Source organism: Apodemus sylvaticus, chromosome 2, assembly GCF_947179515.1.
Source record: "Apodemus sylvaticus chromosome 2, mApoSyl1.1, whole genome shotgun sequence".
Taxonomy (NCBI): domain Eukaryota; kingdom Metazoa; phylum Chordata; class Mammalia; order Rodentia; family Muridae; genus Apodemus; species Apodemus sylvaticus.
The window spans coordinates 46,181,892-46,204,730 of record NC_067473.1 but is presented as its reverse complement, the minus strand read 5'-3'; positions in this window follow the sequence as shown (position 1 = coordinate 46,204,730).

Genomic DNA, 22,839 nt, shown 5'->3' with positions numbered 1-22,839 from the left:
TAATTTTGAAGGTTCTTCCCAGAGTCATCTGTTTGTTTTTTTTTTTTTAAGAGACAGGGTTTCCAGGGTTTCTCTGTATAACCCTGACTGTCCTGGAACTCACTCTGTAGACTAGGCTGGCCTCAAACTCAGAAATCTGCCTGCCTCTGCCTCCCTACTGCTGGGACAGAGTCATCTTTTTTTTTTTTTAATTGAATATTTATTCTGTCCATTAGAGTCATCTTTTAAACATGACTCTGCTGATGTGTCTTGACATCTCTTCTCTCCCCCCTCCCCCTCCCCCTCTCCCTCCCTCCTCTCCTTCCCCCTCCTTCCCTCTCTCCCTCCTCTCCTTCTCTCCTTCCCTCTCTCCCTCCTTCCCTCCCTCCCTCCCTTCCTTCCCTCGCCCCCTCCCTCCCTCCTCTCCTTCCTTCTCTCCTACATGTAGATCAATATACAAGCTCTCACTGTTCTGGTCTTTTCTCTGCCATCATGGACTCCAACCCTATGAAACAGTAAGTCCAAATTAAACACCTTCATTTATAAGTTGCTTTAGTTATAATATTTTACATAATATTTTACAGTAATATAAAAGTAACTAATACAAAGACCTTGTATTGGCTGTGGGCCTGAGGTTCTGTTAGGAGGGTTCTAGTATCATAGAACCCTAAAACAGTGGGTCATAGTGGTTAGACATCAGGTCATGGACAGTCCGCCATTTAAGAGAATATTAGAATGCTGGTGTCCCCCTGACCCTCCTCACACTCTTCTCCCTCCATCCTCTCCCTCTCTCCCTTCAAGCCCCCAAACAACAGTGACATCAGTGACATATAACTATGGGCTGGAAGTCACAGAAACTGGGAACCAAAAGAAATCTTTCCTCTTCATATACAGGGAGAGGGGGAGCCCTGAGAGAGTTAGGTTCTGAATGAGCACGGGCAGTCTGTCAAGGACTGAAAGATAAATGACCCATGGCAAATTGGCAAAGCCTTTACCCATAGGAGCCGGGGATGGCAAAGCTTTCCTTGGAGGTCTGAGCGTTTATGAATGATTGATCAACCTGTGAAATGTGAAATGGCTAGCAACTACATCATCATCTTCCTCCTCCCAGATGTTTACAGCAGGAGACCTCATACCTGCAGAGACAGCGTGCTGAGACTACCACAACCACCCCCCTGGGCTGTACTTAAGATACTTCCTGGTTGTGGGTGTGGAGGACCCCACCTGATTCCAGTTTCATTGTTTGTGTGTCTTTGTGTCAATTCATTCATTTCCTTCAGGCTGCTAGCCAAGGTTGTGAGACCTAAGCTGTGCCAGATACAATAATTTCATTATCTTAAGTACTTTATTTGATAAAAAACTATAATGGTGCTAGCAATGTTTAGATTGTCTTAGAGCCAAATGACTTGATAAGATTACTCATGGATACTATGTATACAAAGAAAATTGTGCAGACCAAAATTCTAAAGCAATTAAACCCTCAAACACATAAGAACCTTCAATGCAGGCAGAGAAGAACTATATTAATCTAGTTCCTATTGTGCTGATAAGAAAAAGCAACTAGACCAAAGCAACTAGAGGGAGAAAACGTTACCCATCTTAATCACAACTTATTGAGGGAAATCAAAGCAGGAACTAAAGCAGGGCAGGAACGTGGAAGCAGGAACTATCGTAGAGGCTGAGGAGGAATGCTGCCGACTGTTTCGCTTTCTGTGGCTTGCTCCAGCTCCTTTCTTATGCAAACCCAGTGCCAGCGACCTACCTAACCCACAGGGCCACCTACATCAATCTAGGAAATTCCCCACAGTTTTGTCTACAGGCCAAACTGATGAAGTTATTTTCTATACTGAGGCTCTCCCTTTCAGAGGACTGCAGCTTGTGCCTCGGTGAAAAACAAACAAACAAACAAACAAAAACAAAAAACCTCATCAGCACAAGGACCAACCAGAAAATGAAGTATCCTGGAAGCCCAAGGCCAAAGTATGAATTAAATATTTACAACTTGTAGTAAAAAAGAAACCAGCCTGGAAGCCAGAGAAGAGAATACAAAACAGAACATGTTCAACTCAGCGCAAACACGGGTCAACAGAACAGAGAATGGACAGAGTGGCCAACACTAAAGGACCACATGAAATGGAATAGAGGGGTGGCCACAGAAGCTAGCTTGGAGAGAAAACAAAATGGCATTCACGTGGAGAAAGGGAAAGAGGACCAGAGGGCAATGCTTGTAAAGTATTGAAGGGAAAGATAGCTCTTAAATAGATGATACTGGAGATGTGTGTGCTGATAAAAATATTCAGAGGGAAATAGGTGAGTGATCCAACATGGCTGAGTAATTGAAGGGCCAAGGTTCTTGAGAAGCAAGAAAAGGTGCACATAGGTCAAGGGTTGAGGAAGACAGCCTGAACCTCAAGGCACAGGCCCTTGAGAAAATGTTGACTTCACTTCTCATTGCAAGAAGGGGTTGGGATCAGAGGTCTGATTCAGTTACTGGGTGTCTTAGTGAGGGTTTCTATTCCTGAACAAACATCATGACCAAGAAGCAAGTTGGAGAGGAAAGGGTTTATTCAGCTTACACTTCCACGTTGCCATTCATCAACTAAAGTCAGGACTGGAACTCAAGCAGTTCAGGAAGCAGGAGCTGATGCAGAACCCATGGAGAGATGTTACTCATTGGCTTGCTTCCACTGGCTTGCTCAGCTTGCTCTCTTATAGAACCCAAGATTATGAGCTCAGGGATGGCCACCCACAATTGCCCCCCCCCCCATCACTCATTGAGAAAATGCCTTATAGCTGGATCTCATGGAGGCATTTCCTACCTGAAGCTCCTTTCTCTGTGATAACTCCAGTTCGTGTCAAGTTGACACACAAAACCAACCAGCACTCTGGGGTGAGGTAGATTGTGTGGTACGATGACTAGAGGAATGATTCACTGCTGGTTTCTGTTTGTACTGAGTAAAACAATGACCTCATCTCAAATGATAGTGGAAGGTCAGTGGAAAGATTTTGAGAGAGAGGGAAAGGGAGAGGAAGAGGGAGAGGGAGGGAGAAGGAGAGGAAGGGAGAGGGAGGGAAAGGGAGAGGGAGGGGAAGAAGGAGGGAGAGGGAGGGAGAGGGAGGGGGAGAGAGAGAGAGGTGTCTGACTGCAGCAAAGAAGGCAGACAGAACTATAAACTTGCTGGGTGGCAGAGATAACCACACAAGATGCAGTTAAGTATATATATTTAACATGAAAGCTTCTCCCAGAGATTTTCTGTAACAAAATAGAGAGGGGATAGAGAAACAGCTCAGCACTTAAGAGCACTTGCTGCTCCTGCAAAGGACCTTTAGTTTTCAATACTGGCTCAGCAATTGACAACTGGCTCTAACTGTAACTCAAGGGGATCTGTCACCTTCTTCTGGCTTCTGTAGGCACCCGACACGCATGTGATGCACATGTATGCATACATATCTCATGTAGTGCATATGCATATGTACACACACACACACACACACACACACACACGTGCAGGCAAACACTCATATGCTTAAAACTAAAATAAATACATCTCTGAAAAAAAGAACAATGAGATGTTCAGACAGAAAGGGATGGAGCAGGAACCAGTACACAGGAGTTTAGGGGAGGCCTTTCAGATGATCTGAACAGAAGCATAAGAAGTAAGACTACTTCCTAGTATTCTACCTAAAGAAGACAGTAAGAGCAAAGTTCACAAGTGTGAGCCTAATTTCTTTGCTCGGTGTAGCTAGTATGGTTCTGAGAAATGAATAAAACCCACATTTATGGTCCTGAAGGTGAGGATAAAGGAAAATCATGATAAATATGCACAAACTTGATTTAGAACTAGGGTAGCACTCAGAACGAATTTGGAGGAACATACGTTCTTATACAAGAACGACTTAGAGGAGTCAGATGAGTCTGCAAAGTCACGAAATGGACAGCAGAAGACTCGATCCTCCGATGGAGTCCTACGCTGAAGCACTGTCTCCGATACTATACTAATATTCTCTTTTCTTTCCTTCTTTTTCTTTCTTTCTTTCTTTCTTTCTTTCTTCCTTCCTTCCTTCCTTCCTTCCTTCCTTCCTTCCTTCCTTCCTTCCTTTCTTTCTTTCTTTCTTTCTTTCTTTCTTTCTTTCTTTCTTTCTTTCTTTCTTTCTTTCTTTCTTTCTTTCTTTCTTTCTGTTTTTTCAAGTTAGGGTTTCTCTCTGTAGTTTTGACTGTCCTAGAACTTTCTCTGTAGACCAGGCTGGACTTGAACTCATAGAAATCTGCCTGCCTCTGCCTCTTGAGTGCTGGGATTAAAGGTGTATGCCATTGCTGCCAGATTCTTTGATTTTCTTTGTCATCTTTCCTCTTCATTCTTCTCATTCTCTCATCCCCCTACACTCCTCCTCCTTCTCTTCTTCCAGGTAGGGTTGCTGCCTGGATGTCCTGTGTAGGCATAAATATTTTGCAACCTACTTTTAATAAGGGTTCAATCTCTCCTCTACTCTGCTACCCAGCAGAGGTAGTGGAAGAGAAAAGTTATTAGGATATGGGGGAAGTGGACCTGTGTAGCAGTAATGAAGGGGCTGGGGGCCACACAGCCACAAAAGCATCTCCTAGAGGAGGACCTAATTGAGGACTGCCTGTGACACCAGCATTCTTTCAGGAGGACCTAATTGAGGACTGAGAGCCCAAGGATTGTTGGTGCAAATAATGCCAGCCAATCAGGAACTGCTGTTTAGAAGAGATGCTTTCTTGGACCAATGAGGGAGCAGGTGGAGGGTATTAAAGAAGCTTGCAGCAGTGCTCAGAGGAGCTTGCTGTAGCGGTTCTCACCTGCTCCTGGAGTCTGCGTCAGTTGACTCTGCACCATATCACCGCCAAGCCCCAAGGGCAGGTAGGTCAGGCAGAGCAATGTACAGGGCACAAGCAATGGAACTGTTTTGCAATAGTTCTTTGGTGTTGAGCTCCATCTTCTTTCCCAGCAGTTCAGTCTGGTAGCAAACACCAAATAGGTCTTTGCAGCAGCAGACCAGTCCTCCAGGCAGGCAGACAACAGGCACGAACCAGCAGCTAAAGTCCAGTTCTTTCAGCAAGCAGATATCAGGCACAAACAAGCAACTGTAGTTCTTCAGTCTGAAGAAACCACAGCCAACCGGCCTGAGGTGAGGCTGTGGGTGTGGCAAACTGCCACCAGAACCTCACAAGAAGTTCTTATGCAAGTTTCTCCTCTCAGTGACGGTGTTATCAGTTATCACAAGTTAAGTTCAACAACACTAGGTAAGGTGAACCAATACATGCACATCTATGGCAAAGAATACCAAGTCGGAGCAAACCAAACCAAGGCCCGGTGTTCATCCTCCACTGTCTGTGGGGTTAGTTATATTTATGCTCCTTCAAGAGTTCTTTCATGTGTTTGCTTTATCCAAACATCCTTTCACCATGTGTGCCTCAGGAAAACAGTCTTTCACTTGTTTGTTTCACCCATGTGCCCCAGCAAAACATCATTTGATATAACTAACTTTCCAAAGAACTAGACGTTTCCACTTCAGTCCTGGAACTCACTTTGTAGACCAGGCTGGCCTTAAATTTACAGAATGCTGCTTGCTTCTCTACAGTCTGAATGCTGAGATTCATTGTGTGTTCGGCCATGCCCAGGCACTACACTATTTTTTCTCAGAGAAAAGCTCACAGCATCCCACAACAGAAGAGGACAAGCTGCTGTGTTAAGACAATATTCTGCAATTAAACTGACTCAGTTTCCCCACAATGAACACCTGAAAAATTCTGTTCTGATCATAAAGAGGATGTTAACTAACTGTTCTGCTAGTCAGTTGGTTTTCTCCACTGTGGACTCATCAGTCATGAGCAATGGACACAGAACTTGTCTAGGAGGGCTGTGTTAGTAACAGACTCTGAAGGGAAACTGAACAAACAAGTCTGAAAAAAGGACACCAACCCAGATGGTTCCCTGGATCTCAATAGCAGCAGCTCTCAAAGGATGTACCCATGTTGATGAGTTCCTGTTGGAGACTTGAATTTCTTGTAAGAAGCTTTGGTTATCCTAGCCGTCACAAGTGTCCTGCCATTGAGATCACATGGTAGAGTTCTCCATTGAGATCACATGGTAGAGTTCTATGACTGACACTCTCTTACATCATCTGGAGTAATAGAAGCATTAACCTTTATAGGATGAGATCTTACGTGACCAAAATCCAAATTGTCCCACTGTAAGCACATATTTTATTCAGTCCTTAAAACACAATGTGACAGGGTCAGAGAGGTTAATTACATTTCCAAGCTCACGGAACTAAAAAATTGACACTCACAGGTCTAGACTCAGACCTGAGACTATTTTTTTTTTTAAATGAATGCTTTCTCTCTCCCATCTTTGCTCCTTTTCTGACTATTCTTCTTGACCCTGTTGCTGGGTTAGGGCAAGTCTTAACAATAGGCTCATGTGTGGTGGAAGAGACCTAGATTAAGGGTGGGTTTGAAAATTGAACGCACAGCCACACTGCTCCCTTTCCACAGCACTGCGACCACCATTCAGGCCACACACATCTACTCCTTTCTACTTCTTGAAGCAATTTTCTACAAGTGTTTATACATGTTTAACGCATTTTAAAGATGTATTCCATCCTTACTTATAGTTTTGTGTGTATGTATCTGAGTTTGTATCAGAGTACGTGAGTGTGAATACTAGGGGTTAGAATATAGGTGTGTGTTTGTGAGCTCTCCAATGTGGGTGATAGGTGCATTTTGGCTCTCTGCCAGAGAAGAGCACACCCTTACCTTCTGAGTCATGGCTCCAGCCCGGTTTTTAATCTTTCTTAATCAGTTTTACTGGTGTGTGCTAGTCAGTTTTCTGCTACAATAAATATTTGACACACTCAACTTACAAATAAAAATGTCTGCTTTGGCTCACAGTTGTAGAAGTTTTAGGTCTGTGGTGAGTTGCACTGCTTTGGGTTTGTAGCACATAAGAATCAGGGGGGTTAACCGGGCGGTGGTGGTGGCGCACACATGTGATCCCAGCACTCCGGGAGGCAGAGGTGGGCGATTTCTGAGTTCGAGGCCAGCCTGGTCTACAGAGTGAGTTCCAGGACAGCCAGGGCTACACAGAGAAACCCTGTCTCAGAAAAAAAAAACAAATCCAAAAAATCAAAAAAAAAAAAAAGAAAGAAAAGAAAAGAAAAACAACAACAAAAAAGAATCAGGCTGGGTGGTGGTGGTGGCGCACACCTGTAATCCCAGCACTCTGGGAGGCAGAGGCAGGCGGATTTCTGAGTTCGAGGCCAGCCTGGTCTACAGAGTGAGTTCCAGGACAGCCAGGGCTATACAGAAAAACCCTGTCTAGAAAAAAAACAAATCCAAAAAACAAAAACAAAACAAAAACAACAACAACAACAAAAAAAAAAGAATCAGGAGGGTCATGACTATTCACCTTTAACCAGAACCGTGGGAACAGAGAGGAAGAAGAAAGGACTGAATCCCACCAAGGGCATGAATGCACTGCAATGACCTAAAGACCTCCCGCTAGGCTCTGAAATGTCCCATTATCCTCAAAAGTCCAAGCCAGGACCACGTCTCTAACTCATGGACCTTTGTGGCCATAAGAAATATCACTGAGTGGGTGTGTTAACCTCAGGGGTTTATTTTTCCTAGTTTGAGCATCCACGATTGAAATGTCAGAGAATTTGATTTCCTGGTGAGGGCTCCCTCCCTGGCTGGCGGGTAACTGCCCCTGACACCACTTTCTTCCTCTTCTTCTTCCTTTTCCTTCTTTATGAAGATTTATTTACGGGGCTGGGTGGCTCAGTGGTTAAGAACCCTGGCTGCTCTCTTGGCTCTCAGCACCCACCTGCCAGCTTACAACTGTCTGCTGTACTAGTTCTAGAGGAACTGTGCCCTCTTCTGGGCTCCGTGGGCACTAGGAAGGCATGTGGTGCACAGACATATATGCAAGCAAAACACCCATACACATAAATAAAACAATAAAACATTTACAGAAATGATGTATTTATTTTTGTTGTATATGTATGAGTGTGTGCCTGCTTGTTTGTGTGTTTATTTAGCACATGTGTGCTTGCTGATGGCAGAGGCCAGAAGAGATCATCAGATTGCCTAGAATTGGAGATATAGACAGCTGTGAGATACCTTGTGCATGCTAGAACCAAGCCTGCTTCCTCTGTAGGATCAACAAATGCTCTTAACCCCTGAGTCATCTCTCCAGCCCAAGAGCCAATATCTCCCTGTGTTCTTGAAGGGCAGAGAAAGTGTGAGTTCTCATTCTCTTCCCAAGTCACCAATCTTTTGATGGAGTTTCCCTCACCACTACCTTTCCCCCATCAGGACCTCACCCAAATCTGGGCAAGCCTCAAAGCTCTACACTCAAATATATCAGAAATATTTCCACATATGAATGTTATGGGTAATAGGAACATTTCATCTATAACAATGCTTATCGCTTCAACAGAAGGTGGTAACATTTGATAGATACAAAATTCTGTAGTTTTATAAATGCAGAGCGATTGTTAACAGCTCCTACAGGACAAAAATAAAAAAAGAGTAGGCCGGGGAAAATATAGGTCTACCCACAGTTTGGCAAGAATCTTGCTTGCTGTTTTCTAAGTGGTGATAATTGCTGTTCAGAATTAATTTGACTTAATAGATAAAAGAATTTTGTCTAGCAAAAGTTCAGCTCTAAGTTTTAAGGGCATAATATTTAGATTAAACAAAAAACCAACAGTATCAACAACTGAAGAAGTCTTTAAGATCCTTAAAATGTAGAGTGAGTTCTTGTTTTTTTTTAAGCCTCTAGTTCATTTAATTAATCACTTTTATTTTTTAATACCATGAAAAATTAGTATGAGAAAATATACCTTTCCTGCAAATTGCAAATTATTTATTCTGTAAACTAATAGATAAAATTGAGTGACTGACATATATTTAGGCTGATGAGTTATTTTCATTTTTCTCCTTGTGAAATGCCCTTTTTCCTGTTGAATCATTTTTCTCAGACATAAGAATGCACTGAAAATTAAATGAAGTCTATGTATATACTATTCATTGATTTTAAGATCCTAGAGTCAACTATTAGTTAAGAGCCAACACCCACTCCTTCTACTTGATGACAGTACAGTTTTGTCTGCACATCGCCCCCCCCACCCCCACCCCACCAACCTGAGACTATCAAATTCCTTAACATGTCCAGGTGACAAGGCTCTCCATCCATTCTGTGAGCAGAAGCTATGTCTTCCACCTGTTTGAAGGGTAGTACTCTCCTTCCATGTCTCTTGTTTCCTTATCCTGTGATCTGGATTATGAAAACAGAGGAAATCCAGAGACTATAAAGAGACCAAATCACCAAGTGATGGATTCCATGTGTCCCACATGTCCATCTCACTAAATTAACATTTTTCTCCAATCTGTTCAGTCATTGTTGAAGAAATGAATGACTCAGTTAATTTTTATGTCTAATTTTGGCTTTTTTGTGGCAGGGTTTTATACAACTCAGGCTAGCCTTGAACTTGCTAGGTAGCTGGCTATACACTGGACTCATGAGCATTCTGTTTCTACCTCCCAAGTGCTGGGCTTATAGCTTTGTACCACCAGACCCACCTTTTATCTAATTTCTTAAAGATTATGTAAGAATATATGATACTACCTCTCTTTCCAAGTAATAATATAGCCAAATGGATGGGAACCTATACAGAACAGATAATGTGGATGGTTAAGTTTTTTTATTTAGAAAGACTAAAACTTTCAGGAAAAGGACTACAGAGATAAAAGCACTAAAAATATTAGTTTTGAAAAGTCTAAAGAAAAGTCAGTCAAAGTCAGCCATCCTTCATAGTTTGTCAGAATGAGTATATCAGGCAAGAAAGAACTGTCCTGTGGAAGAACAGCATGACTTAGAATGATTAAAGTTGAGTTCAGGAATGAGGTAAGGATGAGTAAATATGAGCAGTGTATGCAGACATCTGAGTTCTTCATCAATGCAATGACATAAATGTGACATTAAGATGGACAGACCAGCATGAGAAGAGATTCTCATGGAGGACCTATGACCCCTGAGCAATGACAAACAAGCCAAACTTCCTGATCACAAGCCGATGATGTCAGGGGTTTCTTGTGACAGTTGACTAACACAAGAGGTTTGGTCAAGTTACACGAGACACCTCTGAGATCATGGGACCTTGAACTCAGAGATCTGCCTGTCTCTTCCTCACAATTGCTGGGATTAAAGGCTTGTATCAGCACTTCCAAGTTTTAGATTATGTTTTACAATCATAATAAACTTGGCTACAAATGCAATACATGCTACATAGAAAGTGCACATATTGTGTTGAAATAAAAACCTCACAGCTGTTTTAAAGTTTTAAAATACTTTACACACACACACATATGTGTATATATATACACATACATATGTATATATATTTACATACACACAAATTCATATATATGAATATGTATATATTTGAAATATATATATTTGAAGTGTTATATGTATATATTAATGCTGTGGGTTAAAACCAGAGCTTCATGCATGCTAAACAAACAGAACTATACTTCACTTTAATATATTATATTATATATACTCCATATATGTATACATTATATACATTTTATAATATAATATTTTTGTAGTAAAACAATATGGTATACATAGTAATGTAAATATTTTTTCATGTTAGAACAGTATTCTATTAAGAACTTAATTTCAGGCTAGATGTAGTGGTGCTCACCTTTAATCTCAGCACTTGGGAGGCAAGGCAGATGGCTTTCTGTGTGTGTGAGGCCAGCCTAGTCTACAGAGTGAGTTCCAAGACAGCCAGGGCTGTTACCCAGAGAAGCCCTGTCTTGAAAAACAAACAAAAACCAAATAAACAACCCCCAAATAAAACAAACAAGGAAAAAAACCAAAACAACTTAATTTTATAATTATAATTTCTTTGCATCAGTATTCCACACCAGGACACCCTCCATTACTCACAGGAATCTTTCCTTTTTTATCTTTTGCAGGTGCTTGTCCGATACTATACTAAAAGAGACTGTGAAGTATGCACCTGGGAATAGCAAGAAGACCACCAACATGACTGGAGAAGAAATAAAAGGAAAAAGAAAGAAAGAAGATGGGGAGATAAAAATAGTGTTAGACTGTATATAACTTGGGCAAGAGTTTGGGTAGAATAGAAATAAACTATATGTACACTACAGGAAATGAAAATCTCTGCGGTTGATAATCACAATATAAGGCAATTCTAAGACATAAAGGGGCCACAGGAGGACTTAAAGCTGCTGTGCTCTATCATGCAAGTTACAATGCTGGTTACACAGCATCAGAGGAAAACCTTTGATAGAAAATTGGTGACCAGCCGGGCATGGTGGCACACACCTGTAATCCCAGCACTTGGGAGGCAGAAGCAGGCAGCTTTCTGAGTTCGAGGCCAGCCTGGACTACAGAGTGAGTTCCAGGATAGCCAGGGCTACACAGAGAAACCCTGTCTTGAAAAAACAAAACAAAAAGAAAAAAGAAATAAAAAAAAAAAAAAGAAAATTGGTAACCAAAGCAGGCATAAGTGAAGGAGAGGGGGGAATAATGTTAAAAAAAATAACTCTCTCCCTGATGTTACTGTATGGTGATAAAGTCCAGTACTAAAATTGTGCAATAGCTAAAGGAGAAGACTAGAGAGGTGAATCTAATAAAGATTCCAGTGACAAACTGGGTCAACAAATCCAAAGACTAGCTATGAAAACAGTAAAACCAATAAACACCTAGCCAGCAAACTAAGAAAATAGGGAAAATACAAAGCCCTAATATCATAATTGAGATGTAGGCCGTCTCTGCAGACCCATGAGACACTAGAAGGATCACAACTGGCCTCTATGAGCAACCTGGTGATCACAGACTGGATGAGCTCAATGAAATGGATTAGTTTCTTGAAAGACAGAACCTGCCAAGTTACACACCTATAACTTGTCAGTTCAGGGACTGACACTGGAGGATTGCAACTTTGGGGATAGTCTGGGTTACATATTTTGTCAACCTGTCCACAAAACAAACAATGAACCATTAAAACTTACGACTAGGCTGGGCAGTGGTGGCACATGCCTGTAATCCCAGCACTCTGGAAGGCAGAGGCAGGCAGATTTCTGAGTTCGAGGCCAGCCTGGTCTACAGAGTAAGCTCCAGGGCAGCCAGGGCTACACAGAGAAACCCTGTCTCGAAAAAAAACAAATCCAAAAAAAAAAAAAAAAAACCAAACAAAAAACAACAACAAAAAAAAAACTTACAACTCACATCAGAAGCTTGGAAATTTCTTGGTGATCAGGATCAAAGCAAGAGTATCCCTTCATTCTACCTTACCTCCTGTGCAAGTTCTAACTAATACAACAAAACAAAACTAAACAAAACAAAAAGAGAAAAGAAAACATATAGAGATTCAAGAGGAGAAATAAAATTGACTTTGTTTGAAGATGACATGATAAGCTGTACAAAATCTCAAAACAAAACAAAACACAAAACCCACAACCTCTTAAACTACAAATGTTAGGATCCAAGACTGATCTACAGGATGTAATTGCTTTCCTATATACCAATAATGAACAAGTAGAACTTGAAGCGAAAGCCACATCACTCTAGTTGTGCCTCCTAAGCTAAAACATGTGGGTTACAAACCAGCAAAGTGTAAAACAAATCTGTGAAGGAAACCACAAATTGTTGGAAGAACCCAAGAAAGCAAGAAATGAATTGAGTTACTTCAGATTCACGGTTAGAAAAGCTCATTGTTACAATGTCAGCTTTTCACAACTTGATCTACAGATTCAACACAATCTCAGTTTGAGCCAAAGTCAGCGTATGAATAATGACAACATGATTTTAACTTTTATATGGGGGAGACAAGGACTGAGTAGGCAACTCAATATTAAAGGAGAAGAATTAGATAGGAGGCAATTACTCAACTTAAGACTTACTCAAACTCTGCACTAACCAAGGTGGTTTGGTTATGCAGGCTTTAATGTACCCACACCCCATGTATATATTAATGGCTTGATGTAATAATGTTAGGAGACTGGGCCTACCGAGAGATGTAAAGCACTTGTGAATGGATTAATGTGATTGTTGTGGGGAAGAGTTGCGGTTACTGGGGTAGTTTGAATTAGAATGGTCTCCAGAGGCTTATGTGTTTAAATACTTAGTCTTCAGTTGGTGGAACTCTCTGGGAAGGATTAGTGGGTGTGACCTTGCTGGAGAAGGTATATCACAGAGGTAGACTTGAAGCTTCAAAAACCTCCCACTATCCCTGGTGTTCTCTGTCTCCTGCTTGTGGGTTGCCACGTGACTCTCAATTGCAGCTACAAACATCTGCAAACCTTCCTCATGCCTTCACTCCACCATCCTAGACTCTAACCCTCTGGAAACATAAGCCCAATTAAATTCTTTCTTTTATACGTTGTGGTCATGGTTATTTTTTTCAATGATAGCAATATAGAAATATCTATTACGGTTATGGAGAAAGATGAATTGAAATTGTAGGGATATATGAATATAATAAAATAATATCAAGACAACCAGGATCATGGAAAGATACCAGATCATGGAAAGGGTGTTACATAGAAAGGGTGCATCCCATAAAGTGGTGGGTGTCTTGAGAAGGCTAGGCTGATTCCACGAGAGGCTTCAAATCGACAGTTAAGGAGACTAGGCCTAAATCTCTGTTTCCAAGAAGTGGGCAATTCTAGGCTAGTGCAGGCCTCAGAAGCTTCTTTGCAACCTGGCCTAAGGCAAGGACAATGGATCAGCAGCAGTTTCCAGACCTATTGTGCTTTAAGTCAAGTCTGTAAGCTCATTTGGGTATCATGGTATCATCTTTCTACCTTGGTAATGGGAGACCCCAGTGTGCTGGACTTCTGCAGAATAAAACACTCTTTGTATTTACTTACTATTTGAGTCCAGGTGTCATTCTTCAGTCAATCATGGAAAGGGTGTTACTCTCTCACCTGGACCCCATAAAGTGATGGGTACCAAACACTGTAATGGCTAATACTTGTTGTGTGTATTAAAGACCAACAGCCCTAGAACTCAGGACTCTCTGGCTCATTGGCTTCCTGTTGCTGATGTGGTCAATTGAATACCATCTGCTGCTGGCCTATCTGTTCTCCCCTCTGGACCCAAACCTAGCATTTCCTGCTCTTGGACCTGCATTCTGCCTTTCACCTCACAGCTGGACTCAACTCTGCAGCTTTGCTCTAAAATCTTACTTTCCCACAGTCTCAGCAACAGCAGTTTATGCCCTACAGCTAGTTTTAGGCTCCTTATCTTATCAATGTAAACTCTGCTTGCCTTCCCATCTGTCCACTGCTGCAATCTTTCCAACTCTGCCTTAGCCTCTCTATCTCATATTCATTCTGAAACCACAGACAGATAGACACAGGTATTTACCCTGTGATGTGTGATATGGGAGTTAATATTAGCATTTAAGATTAGAATACCCCAACCTACATTTGTCAACCTACCGAGGTAGGAAGGATTATATGACAGACTGCTGCCATGGAAACCACCACACCTTGTGCATTCTTAGTTATTTGATAAATTCTGGCATTGTGGAAGGCCACAATCTGTTCCAGGTTTCTGACACAGTGCCTTATTAAAGACAATAGTTAACAGGGCTGTTCTTTTCTACTCTGCAACGAAAAAATATTGAGTCTTGATAGACCATCTTGTGTTATGTCTTGAATCTGAAATGTCCCCATAGTCTCATATTTTGAACCCTTCATCTCTATCTGATGATGTGTTTTAAGTGGCCATGGGTCTTTTAGTAGGTAGGGGCCTAGCTTGTAGAAGAAGTTTCCATGGAGTGAGTCTTTGAAGGGTTACATTCAGGCTCCTAGTTCCAATTGTTCTATGCTTCTGGGTCTAGTGCTGGCCAACATACCTCTTCTACATGATCCTACCCACCAGAGCTGAGCCTATTTGCCATGATAGGATAAAATCTCTCCAAAACTATGAGCCTTAAATAAATCTTTCTATAAGATTTCCCCTCTGTTCGATCTTTGATCACATTAATGCAAATATAACCAACATACCCCAGATGACTTAAGTAAGACCTACAAAATGATTTGTCTTTGAAAGGTCTAAAGCAGGAGAGAAAAAAACAGAGAAAGAGATCATGGGAGGGTAGGTGCAGCAACTAGAGTAAAGTCACCACAAGCTGAGGAAGAGCGGTAGTCACCAGGGACTAGAAAAGGTAAAGGAGGAGTTCTCGCTGAACTTCCAAGGCAATCTGCTGCTAGAGTGAAAAAATATCCTGGCCAATAGAATGGAATCTCTGGCCTCTGAGAGCACCTACCCTTTCAGTTGGGCTGGTTCAGTCACTTTGGCTAAGAAGACCTCTAAGAGATAGATGTTAAAGAGATGGGATGATAATTAGTCTTTTAATGAGATGATTTATTTTTTCTTGCCATGATGCCCAACTCTAGTGGACCTCAGCTATGTAGATCTGTGTGTCTGCCTGCTTTTCTGAACTATTTAGAAACCCGCGACTTTTTTGTCTCTTCCGTCACTTTTCTTAGTGTTATTTCCTTAAGAGTGTGGGTTTCCCCCCCCCTAACATTTTGAGTTTCCTTACTTTCTCTAAATCTTTCCCATCTACCAAGAGTCTTTTTGTACACTAGATCTGACCTAGCTGGCTTAAATGGCATGGCTTTTCCCTTTCTCCTCTTTCATCCACTGAGGCGCTCCCCGGGTTTTTCTTTTAAGCTAATAAAATTCTCCTTGAGCTTCCATTTGAATCCACATGTAAGTTCTGTTATTGACATGGCTAAGAACTTTAGAAAGGACTCTAATTTTCCCTGTCTCGCTGCTACGATGTCATGTTTATTTTAGACTACCATCTCACAGGTCTGTGAGAGAATACATTTCTGTTGTTTAAGAGAAGAGTCCAAGATTTGTCATGGCAGCCGGGTAGTAACCTGTGCCATTTTTGACAATTGTTTGAAGACTTTTGTTTTCCATTAGTTCATTGTGTAATAGGAGACCTGTTCTTATACTAAAGGCTAATGGAATAGCCCCAGGCTCACTGAATAATTTGTACTGATTGAATTCTTTTTGGAAGAATTCTACATGTTGAGTCCTGAGTCTGTCACAACAGTGAAACTACAGAATTATTTTATTGCCACTAACAAACTTCTCAAGACCTTTTTATGCATCTGCTTTTCCAACTCATTTTTTAAAACAGATTTTATTTGATTATTATATATATATATATATCTGTAGCTGTCTTCAGACACACCATAAGAGGGCAACAGATCCCATTACAGATGGTTGTGAGCTACCATGTGGTTGCTGGGAATTGAACTCAGGACCTCTGGTGCACTGAACTCAGTGCTCTTAACTGCTGAGCCATCTCTCTAGCCCAACTCTTATTTTGGGGGAATAACAAATTGACAAATGGTAAGGAAATTGTCCGGTGGTGGGAGGGGGTGCATCTCGTTTCCATCTGGGCAACAATACAAGCAACAGAATTGCAGCAATATATAACAGGCTTCTATTTGCCATGGAGAGTGGATTCTCCTGAAAATGAGAAATGTTAAAACATCTTAGAGTTCATACACTGTTCAAAAATTGTCCTGTATTGAGCTGATGAGCACAAAAGATGCAGGAGTGGAGGGGCTGCTGTGTGCCTGACACTATTTTGATGCTGGAAATAGTCAACTAGTGTTCCAGAATTCCTGGGGGATAGCAGCTGAGCAGCTCTAAAACGAAATTACACCATAAATGCTCGGTGGAAAATGAGAGGCTCTGGTAAAGTTGTCAAAGGACATCTTTCCTCTAGAAACTATGAGAGGATTTGGGGCAGGAGTTAAGAATGTGGCAGGCAGACTGCTTAGATGCTGTTAAGGGCACAGATAGTAAATGTGTGACCTTTGGTGTCCTGCTGAGAGAGGGTGGATGGGCGGGTGGATGAACACAACAGTGGGTGTGTCCTGGTGATGGAGCCGTGACCCCTATGCTGACTGCTGGAGGTAAGGGAATGAGGAAGTTCTTACTGGTCACATGCTGTGACGGAGGGCAAACTGTGTGAAGGGTAGTGGAGACTACATGAATAAAAACAAACTTGCTAGAATGAATCTCTGGAGTCCTGAGGGCATATAAAGTGAGGTCATGCAAAAGAGTACAGCGGCTGGCCAGACTGATAAGCAGTTACCTCAGCATCTGCATGCAAATCAGGGAAAAGTCCCTCTTTTAGGTATCTTTTGGCAACATAGGAGGCATAAGGTGAATTCCATCTCATATACTAAAAGCTTTATTAAAAACAGTGAGAGAATTGTTATTGTTCTCATTTACACTTACAAAACTGCCAGGGACAGACTAAGCAGTTTGCTTCAAGCCACTTAACTAGTTATTAACGGGTAGAACCAGGATGCAAACTCTTCTAACTCCAAAAGTAACCCTGTTACCTCATGTTTGTCAATATTACCACAGGATGGGGCAGGACAGTAGCCTGGATGAATGGGAGAGAAGTGGGATCTGAGTTGACTTGGAAATCCATTGAACCTGAAAGTTACAGTTCCCACTGACTGCTGTCCTTTTCCGTGAAGCAAGCACTCTCTTTGGATTTGGCTCAGTGAATAGAGATGGAAAATTTGACTATCGAATGGAACGCCACACAACGCCAGATGCCGTATCTGAGCAGACCTTCTCTGGGTAAATTAGTTACACATTAAAATACAAACGAAGCCTCAAAGAGACCTCAGCAGTTCTACAGAAAATATCTCAAAATAGATATATAGAGAAAATAACAAAGGATTCATAATAAAGTTCTCATATTCAATCAGGATACAGTCAGAATAGCTCAGATGGTGGTACCTGGTTGGTCTCCATGTAAACAAACCTCCACCAGACATCCCACCACCATGATAAACCACTCTGCTGTGGCTGCCCGGCCATAAAAGAATGAAATTTTGGGCCAATATGCATCTTTCCCTCCATACATATTGCCTGTCAGGCATTTTTGTTACAATAACACAAAGATAACTAATATGCTCTGGATTACCCACGTGCATCTGAAACATTGTGGAAGATGCAAATTCAAGAGACACTAAGGAGCATGAATACAAATTCTCTTGCTGTGGAGTGGGAGCCATGAAGACACTGTAATAGACATTAACCTAGAATTTGTAAAGCAATTTAAAAAGCAACCAGAAAAGGATAACAAGGTGATTCCTGTTTCATATTTAGGTCACAAGTATACATCAAGGCAAGAAGCTGCACACGAACTAATGCCAGCATCTGAAAGTCAGTCCATCCAGGATTCCAGGCTCTCTAACTAATTCTTTGGGACAGGCTGTAATTGAACTGAGGATGCTTAGAAAAAGGCTCCACAAACTTAAAACCGGGAAATGCCCTGTGGAATCTGCACCTGGACCAAAAGATCCCAACAATGTATCTGAGAGCTTTGTTTTGTTTTATTTGATCTCGGTTTTGTTACTTGTGCATTTCTTAGCCCTGTTGTGAACACTTGGGGTTTTGGCTTCTACATTGTTGCTCATCTGTCTGCAATGACCCGGTAATTTCAGTGGAGAACAATCTTAAGGGGATACTAACAATTGGGTGGTATTTTGTTACACGTATTTCTGCCGTCTGGCCTTGCAAAGCAAGCAGCGCATTGCAATGTAATGTAACTAGAGAAGTTAATGTTTAATAAAATGGGGCACAATCAGCCGGAGTCCTCTTGTGCTTAAAGGGTTTCCACACTACCTTCTTCAGAAAGGAAGTTGCAGACTCAAGCAATTATGTCTTAGGATAACAGGACTTTATTCAGTATTTGTTCAGTTGCTTTTTGCTTTTTCTGTGAAGCTTTTTCTAGCTGATATTTTTTTTTAAACGGAGTGTGGACAGAAGTGTTTTTAGCTAACTTGAGGCTTACTTAATTTTATTTACTGAGAGTTAGAGGAATGTCAAAAGTGTAGTCACATTTGCTTCATGGCCATGAAAATTCTTAAGACATTTATTTTAAAAGTCTGACAAATATAAATAAAAATTATTTTTAGATGTATTTGTTTTTATATGTTTTGCATGTGGGTATGTGTACCACGTGCATACTCTCAGAGGTTGAAAGCGAGAGTCTAGGCCCCCGGATCTAGAGTTATAGGTGGTTGTGAGCGGCCACATAGGTGCTGGGAACTGAATCTAGGCCCTCTGCAATAGCATCAAGCATTCTTAACCATCTCTCCAGCCCCTGGCAAATATACATTTTAAAATACCGTATAGATCATGAATACTATTATACATTTAAAAGTGCCTGTTTTTCTGTGGGTTGCCCTGAATCTCAGACTGTACACATATATATGTCTGTATTTCTCTTTGTGTGTATAATCTGATCCACGGGTTCCGTATCTTTTTTTCATTACACACTTAACATTATCATATAAACCTCTTATAAGGCATTGTAAGACCATGACATTAAATGAGAAAATTCCTTAGGAGGTAATGTTTTACAAATTATGTTTACAGAATTACGAAGTGTCCTTTTGGGGGGTCTACTAATAATCTTAACAATTTTTTGTAATATTCATTTACAAATAATTTCAAGAGCAGGGAATTTACTTTGTAGTCATGATTTGAATAAATTTTCAGATGCAGGTCACCATTATACATTGTATCACCTAATTTAATTTATAGTCTGGACAAAAATGCTGCCTTCACACACTGAAAGACCCTACGACTGGAGAGATGGCTCAGTGGTTAAGAGCACTGACTGCTCTTCCAGAGGTCCTGAGTTCAATTCCTAGCACCCACATGGTGGCTCACAACCATCTGTAATGAGAATCTGATGCCCTCTTCTGGTGTGTTTGAAGACAGTGACAGTGTACTCATATACATGAAATAAATAAATAAACCTTAAAAGAAAAAAAAAGAAAGACACCTTAGAAGTAGAATGGAAATGATATTTAGATAACCAAAGTTTTATATTATTTAGAATTTTCTTTTATGTTAATAAAATGGTAATAGACTAAAAACTTAAGTATGCTTATGATAATATATCTATATCTATATCTATATCTATTTCTATATAATAGTAATTTAAACCATTTAGTTTGTGGACTGTATTGGGTATATACCAAAATATAGTGCTGTGAAAACTGCCAACATTCTAACTTCTTTATAATTATTGTGTTCTTATAAACAAGGAAAAAGCTAGAAATTCTGAATATTCTTAGTTATAAAAATTCTAAATCATAATTCTAAACTATACCTGTGTTTTATATTTTACCCAGTATATATGGCTACTTCCTACCCTATGCTTTTCATTAATACATGACTTTCTACTGTTTTTTTCAAGCAAGATGAGTTTCTGGTTACCCCCTCACAGTTTGAGCTTCCCTCCCCTCCCACTTCCCCTTCCTACCCCTCCCCTCCCTCTCCCTCTCCCTCCCTCTTCTTCCTCCTCCTCTTTTTCTTCTTTTTCTTCTTTTTCTTCTTCTTCTTCTTCTTCTTTTTCTTCTTCTTCTTCTTCTTCTTCTTCTTCTTCTTCTTCTTCTTCTTCTTCTTCTTCTTCTTTTTCTTCTTCTTCTTCTTCTTCTTCTTCTTCTTCTCTCTCTCTCTCTCTCTCTCTCTCTCTCTCTCTCTCTCTCTCTCAATTTTAAAGTAATTATATTCCTAGCATTGGCTAGCTTCTACTTCTCAAAAAAATGGTTATATTCATTATTGACTACTATATTAAAAACTACCTCAGAGCCTCTCTTAGTTAGGGTTTTACTGCTGGAAACAGACAACATGGCCAAGGTAGCTCTTATAAGAGCAACACTTAATTGGGGCTGGCTTACAGGTTCAGAGGTTCAGTCCATTATCACCAAGGTGGGAACATGGCAGCACCCAGGCATGGTGTAGGAGGAGTCAAGAGTTCTACAACTTCATCTGAAAGCTGCTAGTAGAAGACTGACATCCAGGCAGCTAACACTAGGGTCTTAAAACTCACATCCTATGACATACTTACTCCAATAAGGCCACACCTATTCCAACAGGGCCATACCTTCTAATAGTACCACTCCCTGGGTTGAGCATATATAAACCATCACAGAGCTTAACAAATGTGTGTTATGTCAAGGTGTTGTGGGTTGTTTTATCTGGGTAGGTCTATTGGCACAGTATGGAGTCACTTTGGAGACTCATTTAGAGTAGAGCATAGCTGGTGCTCTGTTAGTTCTCTGTCAATGAATACATTTCCTGAGGCTATCAACACAAAGTAGGCATGACCTTTTTCAGCTCAGCATGTTGTAGCTTTGTGGCCATGTTGGTTAGATTGATGCTTTCTGGGCCTGAGGTAAGGCAGGACCACATAGCAGGAGCTGGCCAGTAGGGCTATTTTAACATATAAAAATGTTTACACTGAATCATAACAAATACTATGCAGGAAGCTACAGTGACCAAGAAGCAAAAGAGATAGAGAGAGAGGAAGTGGTTGGGTTTGCAATGACTTAGTAACCTAACTTCCTTATAGAGTCCTTACTTCCTACATGGCCCAGCATCCTCCAACAGCACAACAGGCTGGCCACCAAGACTTTAACACATGGTTATAGGGACACTAACCCAAATCAAAAGAGGTTGGAATGCACAACACAGCACACCCACACTAGTGCCTTGTTGTGGGTTACTAGGATGATTTGGAGATACTTATCTCCCCATCCCCACCCCCGCATGGTACTCTCTCATCATTCAATATCCTGGTCTGAGTTACTTCACACAGTGACTGGAATCATTGGTGTCCATGTTTATATACGATTTGCTCTTCTAAATGCAGAAGAATCATTCCAAATGGATTATTGCAGTTAACTAATATCCTGAGGCTTTTTAATAATTTTTATGTTTAACATAATGTGATGGACTCATTATAATTACAGATTGTAGTTTTCTCAACCCCCACATGCATTAAATAAAGGATAAACTCTTCTTTTCTCCTCCTCTTCCTCCTCCTCTTCCTCCTCCTCCTCCTCTTCTTCCTCCTCCTCCCCCTCTTCCTCTCCCTCCTCCTCCTCTTCTTTTGCTTTTGAGACAGAGTTTCTCTGTGTGGTCCTGGCTGTCCTAGAGCTCACTATGAAAACCAGGCTGGCCTTGAAGTTACAGAAATCCACCTCTCTCTGCCTCTCAAGTGTTGGGATTAAAAGTGTGTGCCACCAGGCCTGAACAATGAATGCTTTTTAAGCAAGCAAAAGAGAGGGACTATGAAGTTACTCCTATGGGGCACAGCTTGGCTCTGTGAGATCCTAGCACTTGAACTCTGGGTATAGCTCCTTCTCCTCCTACCCTTTCTCCTCTGTATTTATAGGATTACATGAATAAGCAGATGTAGCGATCTTAGACATGTGCTGGCACATAGTATACAAGCAGCATTAGCTTTGGAACATAAGTGATCATTGCCTGTTATAACACACAGTAATATCAGGTTGATTAGTACCTCCCAGAGCTATAAAGTTCCCTGCATTCTCCTTTCCTGTGATCACTAATCAGGAGAACTTCCCCTGCCCACCTACCCTAGACAATCAAAACCCAGGAAGTTAGCCCAACTCTTCCACAAAACGGGCTAAGTCACAACAATTCTAAAGAAGTGATTCATTGACTTAAAAAAAAATCACAACCCATACTGAGTAAGAAATACATACAGTCTACATGATAACACAAAACATACACACAGACACAGACTCTCACACACTGTGCAGCATATGTTTTAGGAATGGTTTGGCACTAGTTTATTCAATGAATCAAAGAAAAGCAATGTTGGTTATAATTCATTTATTAATCTTATCATTGACCAAAGAAAGGTGTGTTAGAAATAGGAAATCAAACAGACTTTTGGAATGTGCATTGC